This window comes from Bidens hawaiensis, unplaced genomic scaffold (genome assembly GCF_021521415.1).
Source record: "Bidens hawaiensis isolate Kalapana, Puna unplaced genomic scaffold, B.hawaiensis_p1.1 tig00013690_1, whole genome shotgun sequence".
In the NCBI taxonomy this organism is placed as follows: domain Eukaryota; kingdom Viridiplantae; phylum Streptophyta; class Magnoliopsida; order Asterales; family Asteraceae; genus Bidens; species Bidens hawaiensis.
Genome location: NW_027492164.1, coordinates 469,023 through 487,025, shown reverse-complemented (window position 1 = coordinate 487,025; position 18,003 = coordinate 469,023). Strand labels below are relative to the sequence as shown.

Sequence of the window (18,003 nt, the reverse complement as noted above, 5' to 3'; positions counted from 1 at the left end):
ATCATCCAAATCTAAAATCAATGGATTAAATTCCTTCTCACCCTTCTCATTTTTGTTGTCCTAAATATATAAATACATTAAATGACAAATTACATGGAATAAAGATGTGAAAACATTAAATGAAGAGAAGTATAACGAACTAGTGGAATAATTATGAAACACATGAAATAAAAAGCTAGACAATATGAAAACATGAATGTTTAGTTTGGTTAATTTGATTTTCTATTATTTCGGTTTGGTTTTAGTCGGTTTCAATTATTGCTCACCCCTGAAGTGACGTCCCAAGTCCACCCATTCATTTAAACTTAGCGGGATTTCAGCCTAGGCTCACTTTCAACTTCAAGAAACCCTTGATTGGTGAAGAGGTATGTACCCGCCTCAACACCAATCAAGGCGGGTCAACCCGCAAGATAAAGACATTATGAAGGCACAAAGCCAAAACCCAGGCGCATGGCGCATACAAAACATGCTCAGGCATCATATGCTCGCGCATCACATATGCGCGCGGCGCATATCGCATGCTCTTGCACATCACATATGCTCGCGCGTCACATATGCGCGTGGCGCACCAGCGCGCGGCGCATATCACACGCTCGTGCATATCACACCTGCGCATGAAATATCTGCGCGTGAGAATAAAAAGAAGACTTCGCGCATCCTCAGGATGGGCGCATATCACACGTGCACATAATCAACCTCGTCCTTATCCAAATCAGGGTTAGGGCAACCTTGATTGTGCACGTCAGACAATCTTCTAGAAGGCATCTTTTTAAGGAGTAAGAATATGCTGATGTTGACAGCTGCCAAATGAAAGGTCGACAACTCAGCATGACACATGTGCTACCACATGATTACAACCAACGAGAAAGCGCCAGGTGTCCCAGAGGACACATGGCGCAGTGCGGTTGGAGGAGGCCAACGAGGCTGAGCCCAACCAGTGGAAACCCTAGCACTATAAATACAGCATCAACTCCACTTTGATGACACATTCATTCACACTCAATCATTTGACAGTTACAAGCAGTGATATCACATTCAATCATATTGAATTATATTCACTCACAGTCAGTTACAGAGAAAACACACAGTCACACAAATCAAGAGTATTCAGCGATTCAGCAATACTCTTGAGATTCACTTACATACAACATTATTATCTTCTCCAAAAGATACTGATTCTCACGCCGGAGGGTTACCCCAAAGAGGACCCCTCTGTCCCTTTCTGAGGGGTAAGTAACGGCGCTGTTCATTTTGTAGGTGGAAGAACTCGGATCCAGAAGAACCATCGGTGAAATAGTTTAATCACACCCGAGGAAAGTAGATCTGCTACCAGTGAGTAGATCCACGTTTCTTCATTGGCGCCATCCACTGTTACAAACGGCAATCAGATCTCATCCAGATCTAAAAAATTCAATCACCATGGTTTCTGGAGTTCGTAACGTTGATCAAGCTCTGGAGGATATTGAACGTGAGGGTGTTAACGACGGACAGCAGGTTCTGAGGGTTCCGCGTGATTCTACGCGTACCACCAGCAACCGTCCCTTCGTCACAACCCCTCACGGCCAGACTGAAACTCCTCCAGACGATCGCACGTTACAAAATATGGCCGGCGCGAAGCTGAAGGGACCAATGGGTCCAGAAGATGAAGCAGACGATCCGAATGAATGGCTCATAAATGAGCAACGGCGTCTGATGGAAAAGTACACTGAAATGATCAAACAGAAGAAGCTAGCCGACCAAACACAAAGGCAAGCGATGGAGAAGCAGCCCACAAAAAGGCCGCGCGCGCCGGAAGAAGGGCATTCTGTTCACACTGCACACACAGAGTTCAGTGATGAAGAGGTGCATAGCATGAGAAAGACAAGGGATACTCATGCAGGAGGCTCGCAGCTCCGCGCGCCTGTGAACATGGCGCCAGGAGCCAGAGCAGATCCGGATCTGCACATGCCATACAGCCCACCGGTCAGAGGGCAAGTGGACGTAACCACACCCTACAGACCAGCCATCCTGGTAAAACACTCAAAGTTTACTGCGCGCATCGCGCAGGCTCCCATCCAGCATAAGACCAAGATGCCAAGTGGTCTGGGGAAATATGATGGCACGACAGATCCAGATGACTTTTTGCAAGGTTTCTATAACACGGGAAACCTAGAGAGCTGGACGATGCCAACATGGTGTCATATGTTTGCCCGCTGCCTCACGGGCGCAGCGCGAGTATGGTTCGAGAGCTTGCCGACAGGGCAAATTGATGGGTTCGAGGAACTATTAGAAAAGTTCCAGGCCCACTTCGTACAGCAGCGCAGGCACACGCGCGATCCTGATGACATCATGCACTGCATCCGCAGGAATGATGAAACGATTGAAGATTACATCACTCGTTTCAATCAGGAGTCCCTGGCAATCGGGGGCATAACTGAGCAGCTCCTGCGCGTGGCCTTTATACAAGGCGCGCGCAGTGATCAGTTACGACGAGCTCTCGTAAGCAAAGATGGTATGCCCACCACGTGGGCCAAGTTAATGGAGGCATCGCGAGTTTTCGCGAGAAATGAGAAACAGATTGCCCAAGATAGGGCAAGAGAAAGAGCGCATCAGGCTGAATCACCGCGCAGCAAAGAGAAGAGGGCCAAACAGAACTCTGTATGGTCCAGGTTGCAGCCAACAAGTTTTTCTTCCGCGGAAAAACAAGCGCAACCAAGCTCACCCCAGCCCCAAAAGGATGCTCGTAAACACGGGGAGGGTGACAAGAGGGAGGGCGGCAGAGATCCTAGCAGACCTCTGCCAAGAATATGGACTCCTCTCACTAAAACACCTTCACAGGTGTTAAGTACTGAGAATGTCCAATTCAAGCCTCCCAAGCAACTACACTACAAGGGGCCGCAAAACAGTGGTAAATATTGTGAATTTCACAGGTCCCCGGGCCACAACACCGACGCATGCCATCATTTAAAGGATGCGATCGAGAAGGATGTAAAGTCTGGCAGGCTGGCTCACTTGGTGAAAAACCAAAGAATAGAAGATGAGCAACCGGAGGGAGCCTCTGCCAGCAAGAAGTACAAAAGAATCTGTGTGGCTGAGGGGGGACGACAAGGGCAGACGTCAAGAAAGAGAAGCGCGCAAATTCACGGAGATTGGCGCGAGCAGCAAGTCATCTTCCCAAGAATCAGGGGAGGCCCTTCAATAAGCAGTCCTCTCGTTATTACCACACACATTGCTCATTACGAAGTGTCAAAGGTCCTGGTGGACACTGGAAGCGAATCTGACATTATGTATGAGCAGTGTTTCAGAAAGTTAGACCCGGCAGACCAAGCTCGGCTCGAAATTGTGAACGCACCAATCTGTGGTGTCTCAAATGAAATCATACATCCCCTAGGCCAGATTCAATTTGAACTAACTATGGGGGATGATGAGCACAAGCGAGCCGAAGTTGTTAACTTTTTGGTCTTGCCCACCACGTCATGCCACAATATGATCCTGGGTAGGGGAACAATTGCCCAATTTAATGCTGTACCATCGCCAGCGCACGGCGCATTGGGGATCCCTACACCAACAGGCGTAGCATTTGTTTACCGCGATCATTTGTGCGCAGTGACAACCACGCCGCGGGAAGGGAGAATGAAACTTCCAACGGCGGACAATGCGCCAGAGAAGTGGATTTTAAACCCAAAATTCCCCGACCAAACGGTCACAATTGGCGCTACCATTTCAGACGACACGAGATTGAGAGTGAAAAGGTTGCTCACAAAATACATGTCGGTCTTCGCGTGGCAACACTCCGATATGACTGGGGTCCCGCGAGACTTGGCGCAACACTCTCTTAACACGTTCAAGTCGGTGGAGCCAATTGCTCAGAAGAAGAGAATCATGGGGGATGAAAAGGCGAAGGCCATGAATGAGCAAGTTGAGGACTTGTTGCGCGCAAACATTATCCGCCCGATCCGATACCAGACGTGGGTAGCCAATCCTGTGATGGTAAAGAAAAGCAACGGGTCATGGAGGATGTGTATTGACTTCAAGGACCTCAACAAAGCATGTCCGAAAGACTGTTACCCGCTACCAAACATCGACGCAAAGGTGGACTCCGTGGCGCCTTTCAAGCTCAAATGTTTCCTGGATGCCTACAAAGGCTATCACCAGATTCAAATGGCACCACAGGATGAAGACAAGACGGCCTTCAGAACCGACAAGGGTGTTTTTTGTTACACAAAAATGCCCTTTGGTTTAAAGAATGCGGGCGCAACCTATCAGAGACTTATGGATTCGGTTTTCAGTGAACAAATCGGAAGAAATCTAGAAGTCTACGTCGATGATTTGGTGATCAAGAGCAGGGAGGAGAGACAAATGCTCAACGACATCGAGGAAACTCTTCAGCGCCTAACGGAAGTTAACATGAAGCTCAACCCGAGCAAATGTACTTTTGGCGCGGAAGAGGGGAAATTTCTTGGTGTAATGGTCACTAAGGAGGGTTTCAAGGTGAATCCTGAGAAGGTGGAAGCCATCCTTGACATGCCTTCACCATCCACCATGAAAGAGGTTCAGAGGCTGAATGGTAGATTGGTGTCAATCAACAGGTTCCTAGCGAACCACGCCAGCAAATCTACTCCATTCGTTAACACCTTGAGGAACTGTTTGAAGAAGAGCCAATTCAAGTGGACGCCTGAGGCTGAGCAAGCTTTCAATGAGATAAAAGAATGTCTCATAAAGCTGCCCGCGCTCACAGCCCCACTTCCTGGCGAAACCCTTACATTGTACTTGTCAGCTGGAGATCGCGCCATTGGCGCAGTATTATTGGTGGATCGCAAGGGGATCCAAACGCCAATATACTATGTGAGTCGAGTGCTCACAGACCCTGAGACGCGCTATTCCATCATGGAAAAATTAGTTTTGTCACTAACACACGCGTCGCGCAAGCTACATAGATATTTCAATGGTCATCCTATTGAAGTACTGACTGGTTACAACATCCAGCAAGTCTTGCGACGTCCCGCGCTCTCCGGAAGGCTGACAAAGTGGGCGCTGGAATTAGGTGAACACACGATCACTTATAAGCCCCGTCCAGCAATAAAGGGTCAAGTTTTGGCGGATTTCATCACGGAAATCCCAGAGGGAAAGATTGAAGAAGCTCAGCGCGAGGTAGACCCTCCGCGACCAAATGATGAAGAAGATGTTTGGAGGCTATTCACTGATGGAGCCTCCAACAGCGAAGGGTCTGGCGCAGGTCTCAAACTGGTGGACCCTGATAATCATGAATATACTTATGCTATCAGGTTGGACTTCAAGAGTACCAACAATGAGGCTGAGTATGAAGCCCTGCTGGCTGGTCTGCGCATCGCGCGCAAGTTTGGGGTTAAAAGACTAGAGGCGCATGTTGATTCTTACTTGGTAGCTGCTCAGGTCAACGGCCTATATGACGCCAAGGAGAACACAATGCCTCTGTATCTAGAGCAGGCAAAAAAGCTCGTTGAGCAGTTTGACTTCTTCAGAATCATACACATCTCGCGAAGCGAAAACAAGTCCGCAGACGCGTTGAGTAAAATGGCATCAACTAATTTTGATCACTTTGGCAAAGATGTCAGGGTGGAAATAATGAGCAGCCCGTCAGTGCAAACGCAATCGGTCCTGGTAATTCATACAACTCCTTCATCCTGGATAACTCCAATAATGGAATTCCTGAAAGAGGGGAAGTTACCGGATGATCGCGCACAGGCGAGAAAGATAAGACACAAGGCGCAGAACTATGAACTACTTGATGGTACAGTGTATCGGCGCTCTTATCTTGGACCGCTCATGAAATGCCTGGATGCGGAAGAAGCAAGCTATGTGATTAGGGAGATTCATGAAGGAATCTGTGGAATTCACGCTGGTCCGCGCATGGTGGTTACCAAGGCGATGAGCTCGGGCTACTATTGGCCAGGCATGTACTTGGATGCGCTAAAAGAAATCCAAAAATGCAAGGCACGTCAGAGCTACGCGCCAAACACCATGCGTCCAAAAAACAACTTGATTCCAGTCACCTCAGCATGGCCTTTCCACAAATGGGCCATTGATATTGTGGGGCCCCTGCCGCAAGCGCAAGGGCGGGTGAAATTTTTGGTAGTGGCGATAGACTATTTCACAAAATGGGTTGAAGCCAAGCCACTAGCAAAAATCACAGCTGAGGCGATGAAGCAATTCATCTGGAGCCACATCATTTGTCGTTTTGGCCTTCCTCTGGAAATTGTGAGCGACAATGGCAAACAATTCACTGACAGGAAGATATCAAGCTGGCTCAAAGAATTGCACATCAACCAAATCTTCACGTCCGTCTACCACCCTCAGGGGAATGGCCAAGTGGAGCGCGCGAATCAAAGTTTGCTAAATGGGCTGAAGAAAAGATTGGAGGGAGAATCCCATTCTTGGCTCGAAGAGTTACCTAATGTCTTGTGGGCGCACAGGACATTAAGCAAAACTAGCAATGGCGAATCCCCGTTCAGCCTAACCTATGGGACAGAGGCTATGATCCCAGCGGAAATTGGATGCCCATCCCATAGGGTACTCATGATGAGCAAAACTGATAACGACCGCGAAAGAAGATTGGACCTTAACTTGCTTGAAGGGCGCAGAGAAGCGGCTATCATTACTGAGGCCAGATACAAGAAAAAGCTGGAAAAGTATTATAATCAGCGCGTTAAAGAGTGCCACTTCAAGAAAAATGATTTTGTCCTTCGAAACAATGAAGCTAGTCGCGCAATACCCCCAGGAAAAATGTCCCCCAATTGGGAGGGACCTTATCAAATTTCAGAAGATCTGGGGAAAGGCGCGTACGCTTTAAAAGATTTGAGCGGAAAAAAGATACCGCGCGCGTGGAACGCGGCACAACTTAGAAAATGCTTCATGTAAAAAGTTCAAATTTGTAATCAAGGCTTTTAAGCCATCATGAATGCTGATTCGCGCTATCTTTCAATATTGGTTCTATTACCTTTGCATACATGTTTCACACTTCCTTTATTAAATTGGAACAATATGACAACATTATATTGACTTCAAAACAAAATAAAGCGAAGTAAAACATACATGCGCGAGCCTTAGCTCAAACGCGTTAAAGAGTCTTAACTCTAAAACGTCAGGGCCTTAGCCCAAAATTACGAGCCTTAGCTCAAACACGTTAATGAGTCTTAACTCTAAAATCGTCAGGGCCTTAGCCCAAAACAAAGAGCCTTAGCTCAAAACACTCACATACATCCATCTTACACCCCGCGCAGCCTGATCATAAAAATCCTTAAACAAAACTAAGGCAAAGTACATGCCATATCATGTTAAGGTCTCAGGTCGACGCCGCGCGCGGAACCATAGTGGATATCTGAGTAACACAAGCTGACATGTAATGGCTAAACTCATACTTCCATACCGCGTGACACCAACGCGCGAAAAAGAAATAACGAAAAATTAGCGTGCATGTCAGCATGAGCAAGATACTGCGAGAGCCACAAACAAAATAGAACAGAGGTTAAGTGAATAATTTCCTTACAACCTTGTTCTTATTTTAACGTTCAAGCATATCTTATATCTATACAACCAAACATGAAGAGATGAATGGAAATGCGCAAGATACGAAAAGGAGATAACAAGTTTCATTTCATTGGATCGAAATTTACAAGTATGATGAGTTACAAACTACAAGTATAAAAGATAAATATACAAAATTTGATGAAGGGCTTCTCAAGTCTCCACGTCGACGTCAGCCGCTTCATCATCCTCATCATCTCGCGCAGCATCTGGCGCGGTCTGCTCTTCATCTCCGAACTGACCATAGTCAAGTTCTTCCTCCTCATTGGAGTCTTCGATCACAACGGTGTCACGAGCAGATTCTTTCGCCGCGCCAGAGCCGCTGGCAGGGGCAACATCCCCCGCGCCACCATCATCGCCACCAGCCCTCTCGCAATCATCAAGCAACTTCTTTAGTGCGCCGAGGTCGGGCTGGTCAGCAAGCGCAGCTATCTGTAAATCATTAGAAAAGTAATGAGTACAAACACTTAGAAATGTTAGTAAAGTAAAACTCATTAAGATCAAGGTACCTGCATAAGGATGGGGATGGGAGTATTCATATACTTTTCCCCCACCGCGGCCATGTCCGCGCAGGCCGCATCGAACTTGTAAGGGTACTCGGATGGGTTCTTCCTCAACATGCCATATTCATACCCATCCGTAAACCCTTCAGCTCGGCCCACCAAACGCGCGGCGGCATTGCAGTCCATCACAAGGGCTTGAAACTCGGCGGAATATTTCATCGCCAAAGCGCAGCGAGCCATGCCCTGTGACACCAGCCATTGGCGATCCTGCGCGAGGCCAGCAACAGACGTCTCGAGGGCAGGAACCTGAGAGTTTAATAACTCAACAGTTTCCTTAGCCTTTTTTAGTTCCTCCTTGTCAGACGCTGCTGCTGCCAAAATTTTTTCTTTCTCCGCCTGCGCAGCACCAAGTGCTTCCTGGCTGGACGCCGCCGTGGCCAAGGCCTCATCTCTATCGGCCTGCGCGGCCGCCAAATCCCTTTTCAGGCGCGCAACCTCGCTCTCCAACGATGATTTCTCAGTAATACTCTTGATGATAGCTTGGTCACGCGCCTCGGCCTGCTGTTCCAAGACACGCACTCTGCGCGCGTACTTGGCAACTTCGGCCTCCGCCAACTGCTGCTTCTCCCGCGCAGCCTGGAGCTCATGCCCGCGCTTGATGTATGCGGTGTTGGCACTTGCTCGGTTTTCACTGAGCTCCGCCTGGAGTTTCTCAGCTCGCGCGCGAGCATCAGACAGGTTCCAGGCGGCCACCTTAGCCTCTCGCTGGGCTTCCACAAGAGCGTCGCGTACTTTAATATAATCACGACGAAGCTCTTGGGAAGCAGCGAAAAAAGCCGACCCAGCGAAAACATGGTCGTTCAGCAAGTCCGCGCGAGTGCGCTCCTCTTGATACCTCCTTTCAGTAGGAGGCACGGCATGAGCCCAGAAGTCCTCGCATACGCCCATGGATTGAAAGGAACTTTCTTCATTAATATTCCATCTCGGGCGGTAAACGTGGTCACCTTCCTGCAAAAATGTAAGAAAAGTTCTAAGTCATAAAACATACTTATAGGGAGATACGCGCAGCGGACCAACAAATCAATACATACCTGCGGGGATGAAGCAGGAAAGTCAGCGCCAGCCCCACCAGAGGTCTGCGCTGCGAACACTTGCGGCATCGCAGGGCTGGCGCGATCTCCTAAGGAGTCTTCACCTTGAACCCCCTCGTCCTCCTCGTCTCCTTCAACAGGCCTCTTCTGCTGCGACCTGGAAGGCTCCAAACCAGCCTCGCGGGGAGGGCTACGTGCAGGAGGAGGCGAAGGAGGTCTCGACGCCGCCAGTTCGGCGCGCAACACCGTTTCCTGCTCCTTGGTTATCCCAACAAGGGGAGACTCAGCACTAGCAGGAGCAGGACCAGAACCAGCGGCGCCGGCAGCTGCGCCAGGAGTATCATCAGCAACTGTTGTACCAGCTACAACTCCTATGAACAAATAAACAAGGAAGGGTTTATGACTAAGTCCAAAAGGAAAAATTCAGAAGACAAATGTGCAACACTTACCTTGGCGCAACTCTGTTCGCGCGTCGAACATCGCCATAAAATTCATCCTACCCTTTTCAGAGGGTAGAACAGGGGACTTCGATGGAGTCCCCGGCGCAGCCGTAGCACCTTGTGGCGCCTGCGGCTGATCTGTTACCGTCGCCGGCTCTGCAATCATTCAAATAACCAACGGTTTAATAATAACTCAGTCAGATGAAGATAAGCAAAGTATACCTGTTGCAGGCGCGGCGCGGCTTCTCTCTTCAGCAGCGCGAACGGAGGAGGCGACGGCACCATACCTCAAGTGGACAGGAGGTCTGCCCACTCTCACAGGCAGAGAACTTAAAGAAACCTTTGTGGTTTCCTTAGGTCTTTTCGTTTGAGCATGGGGATGAGCGACAGGGGTGTCCTCTTTCTTCTGTTTCTTACTGGCCCCTGCGCCAGATTTCCCCTTAGCTTTGCGCTTTAGTAGAGGCACCTCCTCTTCCTCCTCCTCCTCTTCCGCGAGCTCTAGCTCGTAGTTTTCAAGCGCATCTACAAAAACAAGCGACAGAACTGTTAATAAACTTGGGTATTCTAAAGGAATGAGCAGGATTGCGAAGGCTTACCAGGCGCGTCACTGTCAAAGTCAAAATCCAGATCCACTGGGATGAACATGTCATCGAAGCGATCCGGGAAACCAACCTCCCCAACGCCAAGTTCGACGGAGCCGCCCTCCACATGTTCATCATAAGCGGCAAGGATGTAATCCTTGGTGACTGCGCAAAGACAAGTTAAATGATATCAGCAAAAGAACGATGTTCGCGCAACAACAAAAAACAAAAAAAATAACAAAAACACTTACACAACCCGTCGACTTGGATAACGGGCTCAAGCGCGCTGTCGGCCCAGAGCCTGCTCATCCCGACCCCAACCAGCGCCTCCTCGCAAATTTTCTTCGCGGGGGATGGTTCGGCGGTCAGCTTTTTAACCCATGCGCCAGTTGGGTTCTTGAGGGCATCCTCATCCGCAGGCGCAGAAGTGATAGAGCGCATGGTCATACGGATGGGGATCACACCGGCCTTAATGTAAAAAAACCTCTCAGACCAGTCATGAAGGCTCTTGAATGAAACAGTGGAGCACTTCACCTTCTGACTGCGAGGAATAAAAGAGATCCAATTGTCTTGGATCTTGGCCTTATAAAAATATTGAAAGCGCCGAGGAGTGGGTTCCTCGCGCTGGGATTTGCACATGAACTCAAAGTGAGTCACGCGCACGAGTCCAAACGGATGGACTTGGGATATGTGAATCCCATAGAACTTCAACAGTGCACCCACAAACCTTGTCATCGGGAGACGAAGGTTGCAGTGGGTGAAAAAGTGGCTATATAGGGATATATAGCCGGCAGGCGGGTCCGCCGCCGTTTGCCCGGACCTAGGCAACATGCAGCCAAACAGGGTGGGAAACCCCTGAGAGGCGATGAGGTTGTCGAGATCGGCCTGCTTCAATTTGCAGGGGATTTCATTCCACCTTTTGGTGGCCTTGGTCCTCCCTACTTCCTCCGATGTGGTTTCAACAACCTTCTTCCCCTTTCCTTTTTGCTTCAATGTCGACATCACCACAGATTTCACACGGCGTCTTCGAGAGGCAACGGAGGTGATTGAAGGGCTAGACGAGTATGAACTATCAGACATACAACTATAATAGCCGATAATCGAGGATTCCAATCGATGTAAACACTCAAATCAGAAATTGAAAGCAGAAATTTGAATTTTAGAAACAATGAAGATGAAGATAAAAATTTCCTAAGGGCCTGCTTTTATAGGACCAGGAGAGAGAAAAGTGGCAGCTGATCGGATTCCACGCGCCCCCACTCGCAGGGGCAACCCAAGGAAGGCGCGACACGTGTCCCTAACAGCTGTGTGAGGGGACAAAAAGATGTAACCGACCTGCCACGGAACAGACACGCGCCCTCACTCGCAGGTACAAACCAATGCGAGTGCGACACGTGTTCAAGACAGCTGTGAGGGGACGTGAAAGGCAACTGTAGCACCTCGAGCACACGAAAAGTCTGACACGTTTACGGCGCACGTCATCACCAACCAACCACGTGTTTGGACCTTTCGTTTTCAACCAAATGGATAGAACTTCGCGCGACGATGGAAACAACCAAGAAAACGACAAAACCCCCTACAAAAGGACAATTCAGTGAGTCTAATATCTATCTTACCGCGCTCGCGCGAGATAAGACACACATTAGACTGGGGGGGCTTGAAGAGGTATGTACCCGCCTCAACACCAATCAAGGCGGGTCAACCCGCAAGATAAAGACATTATGAAGGCACAAAGCCAAAACCCAGGCGCATGGCGCATACAAAACATGCTCAGGCATCATATGCTCGCGCATCACATATGCGCGCGGCGCATATCGCATGCTCTTGCACATCACATATGCTCGCGCGTCACATATGCGCGTGGCGCACCAGCGCGCGGCGCATATCACACGCTCGTGCATATCACACCTGCGCATGAAATATCTGCGCGTGAGAATAAAAAGAAGACTTCGCGCATCCTCAGGATGGGCGCATATCACACGTGCACATAATCAACCTCGTCCTTATCCAAATCAGGGTTAGGGCAACCTTGATTGTGCACGTCAGACAATCTTCTAGAAGGCATCTTTTTAAGGAGTAAGAATATGCTGATGTTGACAGCTGCCAAATGAAAGGTCGACAACTCAGCATGACACATGTGCTACCACATGATTACAACCAACGAGAAAGCGCCAGGTGTCCCAGAGGACACATGGCGCAGTGCGGTTGGAGGAGGCCAACGAGGCTGAGCCCAACCAGTGGAAACCCTAGCACTATAAATACAGCATCAACTCCACTTTGATGACACATTCATTCACACTCAATCATTTGACAGTTACAAGCAGTGATATCACATTCAATCATATTGAATTATATTCACTCACAGTCAGTTACAGAGAAAACACACAGTCACACAAATCAAGAGTATTCAGCGATTCAGCAATACTCTTGAGATTCACTTACATACAACATTATTATCTTCTCCAAAAGATACTGATTCTCACGCCGGAGGGTTACCCCAAAGAGGACCCATCTGTCCCTTTCTGAGGGGTAAGTAACGGCGCTGTTCATTTTGTAGGTGGAAGAACTCGGATCCAGAAGAACCATCGGTGAAATAGTTTAATCACACCCGAGGAAAGTAGATCTGCTACCAGTGAGTAGATCCACGTTTCTTCAATTGGTTTTGGGCTAGGCCCAATACCAGTTTATGGGTTAACCCAAAACCCCAACATAGGTGTATATTTTGAGAATTTGAGGGATTGATGTCAAAATCTGTTAGTTAATACATAGAGAATATGTTAGATATATGAAGATGAAGTTTATTAAAATCCGAACCAATACTTTATATAAACCAAACAAGTAAAACATATATAGTTCGCGTTCTGAATAAATATCTAGCCATGACAAACGGAACTACCGAAGGGTGGCAAGTTGTTAATTTTCGAACGGGGTCTGATCCGTACTATTTTTTATTTATTAGATGGAAAAGGGTCGATTTTATTGTACAGTCGAGCCAAAGGCCCGCCACAACACCCTTGATCTTTGATTCCACTCAGTCGGTCATTCCGTATACATCACTGATTGATCATAGTAGCAACAACTCCTAACCAATGGTGCGTGAGTAGCGCAAGCATTTAGGTTGATTTAGCACACACATTGCTTTAAATTAATTGAATAAATAAAGACAATAAAATAAATCAATCATAAATTAGGAATCACAACTTATAAATTAGGAGCTAGAAGTTACTATGAATGAATATAAACCTATATGTAAATGAGATACCGCTTAAACGCTTATATTCAAAGATTTTTTTTAAAATAAATGGGAGAAAACTAAGTGGGTAAATGTTATAGGGGAGATTTGTTTTTTTGTTGGTGGATCTTAATAGTTGTTTTGGTGTTGTCAGATCTTGTCTGGTGACATGAAAGTTTTGTCTGAGACCTGTCATTAAAACGTTAACACGTGGCGTGATTTTAAAGGTCCAAAAATTCAGTCGGATTAGAAATGGTTTTAGTTGAATCCGACATAGTTTTTTGGCTAGTTTGGGTATTTTGTTTGGTCTTGAACTATTTGTGGAAAACCATGGTAAAGATGGTTATTTTGAAAATTTTCTCTAAAAATAATGTGTGATCCACTATTAGGAATGACATATCCCCCCCCTCCCCACCAACAAAAAAAAAAAGATGTAAATCATATTTGAAATGACGAGTGTACTGTTCAAGATATGTCATTTCAAATGACAGATCACTCTTTATTATTATAGGTACCGACATTTAAAATGCCAGATCTCAGACAAAAACCTCAATGTCGCCATAAAAGATCTGACAACACTGGAACAATTTATGAGGTCCGTCATTTCAAATAGATGATCAGCTATAAACACACAAATAAAAAAACTTATATTCGTAGAATAAAGATGTATAAACAGTATAAGAAACAACACAAAACCTTTTACAGACAGCATAAGAAACAACACAAAACTAGCATTTTCATTTTCTATCTACATAAAATTCCATAACCAAGTTTAAGGAAGAAAATACTAATCCAAATGCCATAAAATCCACTAGAAAGTTATTAAAGATTTTTCCAAATCAAGTCTATACGCAAAAAACACACCACCTTGTTCAATGTCATATCCTGCAAAATTCCTACACAAAAAATATTATAATTAGTAAGATACTATCGAACTACACGTTATTTAACTTCAAATTCGCGAATGAAAGTAATAGTAAAGAATACTTACCAAATTTGAAGTTTTAAATTGGTTTGTTATGTTGGTAAGCTTAGAATCCTAAATTGTAGCATCTTATGAAACTTCTCAACTTTGTGTGAGTGACCGGTTGATCGTCTCCTTTGACCGTTGACTTTTTTCTGGCCTTTACGCACCATAAAGTCTTCGGTGCCTAAAACATAGGTTATCTGCCACAAACGATACACAAGAAGTAAAAACATAAATATATTCCGATGTAAGAGTGTTAAAAGAGTCATTTAATTTTCTTAAACACCAAACAAAAACATGATTTTATTGTTTTGTTCATGATTTTAGCAAACAAGTTAAAATTAGCTTCGAGATAGAAACCAACTTGCAATTTATTATCATGTTTGAGTAATCACATTAGATGCCACATATGCCACCCCAAAAATGACATGAATATTCGCGGGTTAACGTGGACACAACTCGTTTGACACAAAAGTTTTTTGTTTTATTATCTTTTTTTTTCATAAATCAATACTTTAATTGAGAATTACAAAAATTCCAAATTTACAAAAAAATGACATTTTTAAAATTATAAAATCTTATGTTGATTCCTTCTTTTTGTTTTCAATTTTGCCTTAGATACCCAACCAATTTAATTTATTACATAAAACATATGTTAAAGAAAAGAAATGTGTTAAACGGGTCGACCCACAAACGCACGGGTTTTGACATTAACTTGACCCAATTAGCTAAACATGTTCACAGGAGCGACCCGAACCCATATATACCAAACCGTAAGATACAAACTTCGTCTATCACAAATTCACACAATATAGACTGACAAATTCCTCTGTATTTGTATGGATTCGGTCAAAACAAAAGTTATAACAATTACAAAAATCAACGTTTATAAACCAAGGTGTTAGAAGATTTGACCTTGGTTTGAAACACTAGCAGACGTATCATCTTCTTTCTCGACAAAATGCAAATCATCAAACGGTGTGATTGTGGCAAGAGATTTGATTTCTTATCATCCTGTAGGTAATGCAACAATCTGTGTTATAAACAATAGCAATCATGTTTAAAACATAAATTTAAAAAGAAAAATGCATTCCAAAATGGATCCAAGACCACAGACAAAAATAACTCACGATTAACAATGGTGGTTTATTATAAACGATGCTTCACCACCAAGAGTAACCATGAACTTTTACCCAAGCTAGGTACTTAAATTGATATATTCTAATTTGAGGTGTTTTTCCCTTAATCGGTAGCTGGCTATACACTCGATTTGTTTACATTTATAAGAAACCTTAAAGGCTTGATACCCATAACAACTTGTTTACAACCAGCTGATGACTTGTCATAGCCAATCAAAGCGTGACACGTTGCAACTCATGCAATCACAGAGTGGCACGTTGCACCGTTTACTCATGGCTTGTCATAAGCAATCAAAGTTTGACACATTGCAACTCGTGCAATCATAGTTTGCCACGTTGCACTTTTTTGTCACAATGACACTTTTATTTCCACGTGTGTCTGGATTTTCCACCTTGACTTTTATTAACTTCACCTTATCGCTACCATTATGATTAACTTTACAAACAATGGTTCTAACAAAATCTCCCTAAATTAATTTATTGACTTAAATTCTAACATCCTATATTTATCATAGACATGTATATAACATACCTAAAGTAGAAATGAAAAAAAAACAGTAAATAAATTGATGGAAGAAGAAATTGAAATGTACACTACTCATCACAAACCTTCAAGTTGGTTGATATAATCATTTATTGTAAATGATCTAGATGTCGTGGTCCAATAAAAATTAAAGTAATTATGATCTTTTAAATACCTATACGAATACGGCTAAGTAAGGTCGTCTTCATAGAAAATTAGTGGAAAGTGTTTAGTTTATAAACTAAGTTTACTAAATACTTAAGCAAATTGTATAATCTTTAAATTATTTTTATAATAAAGCTAGGTACTTGATTATAATTAAAATTTATATAAAGAAGATGTAATCCCATTCGGATTTAGGTTCAATGATTCACCAAAACCTTTTTAAGTAGGTAGATCCCATAAATATATAGATATGGTCTTGTAAATGGTTAACTCAAGTGATAATTAAACACAAGTTTTTAATATGAACTCGTGCAATCTAGTTACTAAATTATAAATGCCATCTACCCCTCATAGTTACCAAACCGCTCATGATGCAAAAAAACAAATGCGAAGGATAAAAGATTGACAAATGAAACATAAACAATTCATTTAAACAAATCAAACCACAAGTATTTTTCAAATAAAGAAAAACAGTTCAATGAACTAAAATAAACAGGGTTCACATAAACGAACCATCCACACGGAGGTGATTACAAAAAGATGTCACTCATAATAATAAAGAAATTAATAACACCATTAAAACTTTTCATTAAAATTAAATAACTAAGATTCTAAGTAGAAAACTCCATGGTCCAAGTTATAATACTTTTTACAGCCACTTGTAATTGTTATTTATAGCTCAAAACTCTTTAAAAATATCTTTTTAAGAGCAGAGGGGCCTTCTTTTTCCCAGGAACAACCGGAACTAACTGATTTGTTGGATAAGCTTCAAAATTTGTGTCTACTGAAACGGTAGGTGCTTCTGATATGTCACATCCGGAGTCCATTAGCCGAATAGTCAACCGAGTTTGACCAGCTGTTTTCGATACAACCGACTATCATGAAACAAAAAAACTAATTAACCACTGTTTTTTGCACTACAGTCAGAAAAAATAAGGGCATTTTAATACTTACACTTTCAATTCTATAGATGTTATCATCATTAGCAATCACTCTTGCATTTGCATAATAGAGTGCATCTACATATCTCCCGGGCTTTCTCATGTGTTCATATGTATAGAGATGAAGAAACTTGTTAAGATTGTTAAGAATTTTTTCCGGCATTTACGCACCATAAAGTCTTCAGTATCTAAAACATAGTTTACCTGTCACAAACGATGCACAAGAATAAAAAACATAAATATAAATTCGAGGTATGAGTGTTAAAAGATTAATTTAATTTTCTTAAACACGAAACAAGATTTTATCGTTTTTTTTCATGATTTTAGCAAACAACTTCAAATTAGCTGTTGTAAGATAGAAACCAACTTGCAACTTATTATCAAGTTTGAGTAATCACATTAAATGCCACATATTTGACCCAGAAAATGACATGCATGTTCGCGGGTTGCCCTGGACACAACCCATTTGACACAAAATATTTTTGTTTTATTATCTTTTCCTTTTCATAAATCAATACTTTAATTCAAAATTACAAAAATTCCAAATTTATACAAAACAATGACATTTTTAAAATTATAAAATCTTATGTTGATTCCTTCTTTTTGTTTTCAATTTTACCTTTAGATACCCAACCAATTTAATTTATTACATAAAGCATATGTTAAAGGAAATAAATGTGTTAAACGGGTCGACCCACAAATGCACGGGTTTTGACCTGAACTTGACCCAATTAGCTAAACAGGTTCACAGGAGCGACCCGGACCCATTTATACCAAACCGAAAGATACAAGTTCCGTGTTACGTTCATGTCGTATCACAAATTCACACAATATAGGCTGACAAATTCCTCTGTATTTGTATGGATCGGTAAAAACAAA

At 43.9% G+C, this 18,003-nt stretch overlaps 1 pseudogene across 1 annotated transcript in view; it reads right to left on the bottom strand.

Moving 5' to 3' along the window:
• Positions 1 to 14,258: 14,258 nt before the first annotated feature.
• Positions 14,259 to 18,003, bottom strand: part of LOC143544700 (paired amphipathic helix protein Sin3-like 3) — a 129,408-nt pseudogene continuing 125,663 nt past the window's right edge. The window contains exon 19 of the transcript XR_013137293.1: positions 14,259 to 14,556. The product of XR_013137293.1 is annotated as a paired amphipathic helix protein Sin3-like 3 (transcript). The remainder of the gene's footprint in view (positions 14,557 to 18,003) is intronic.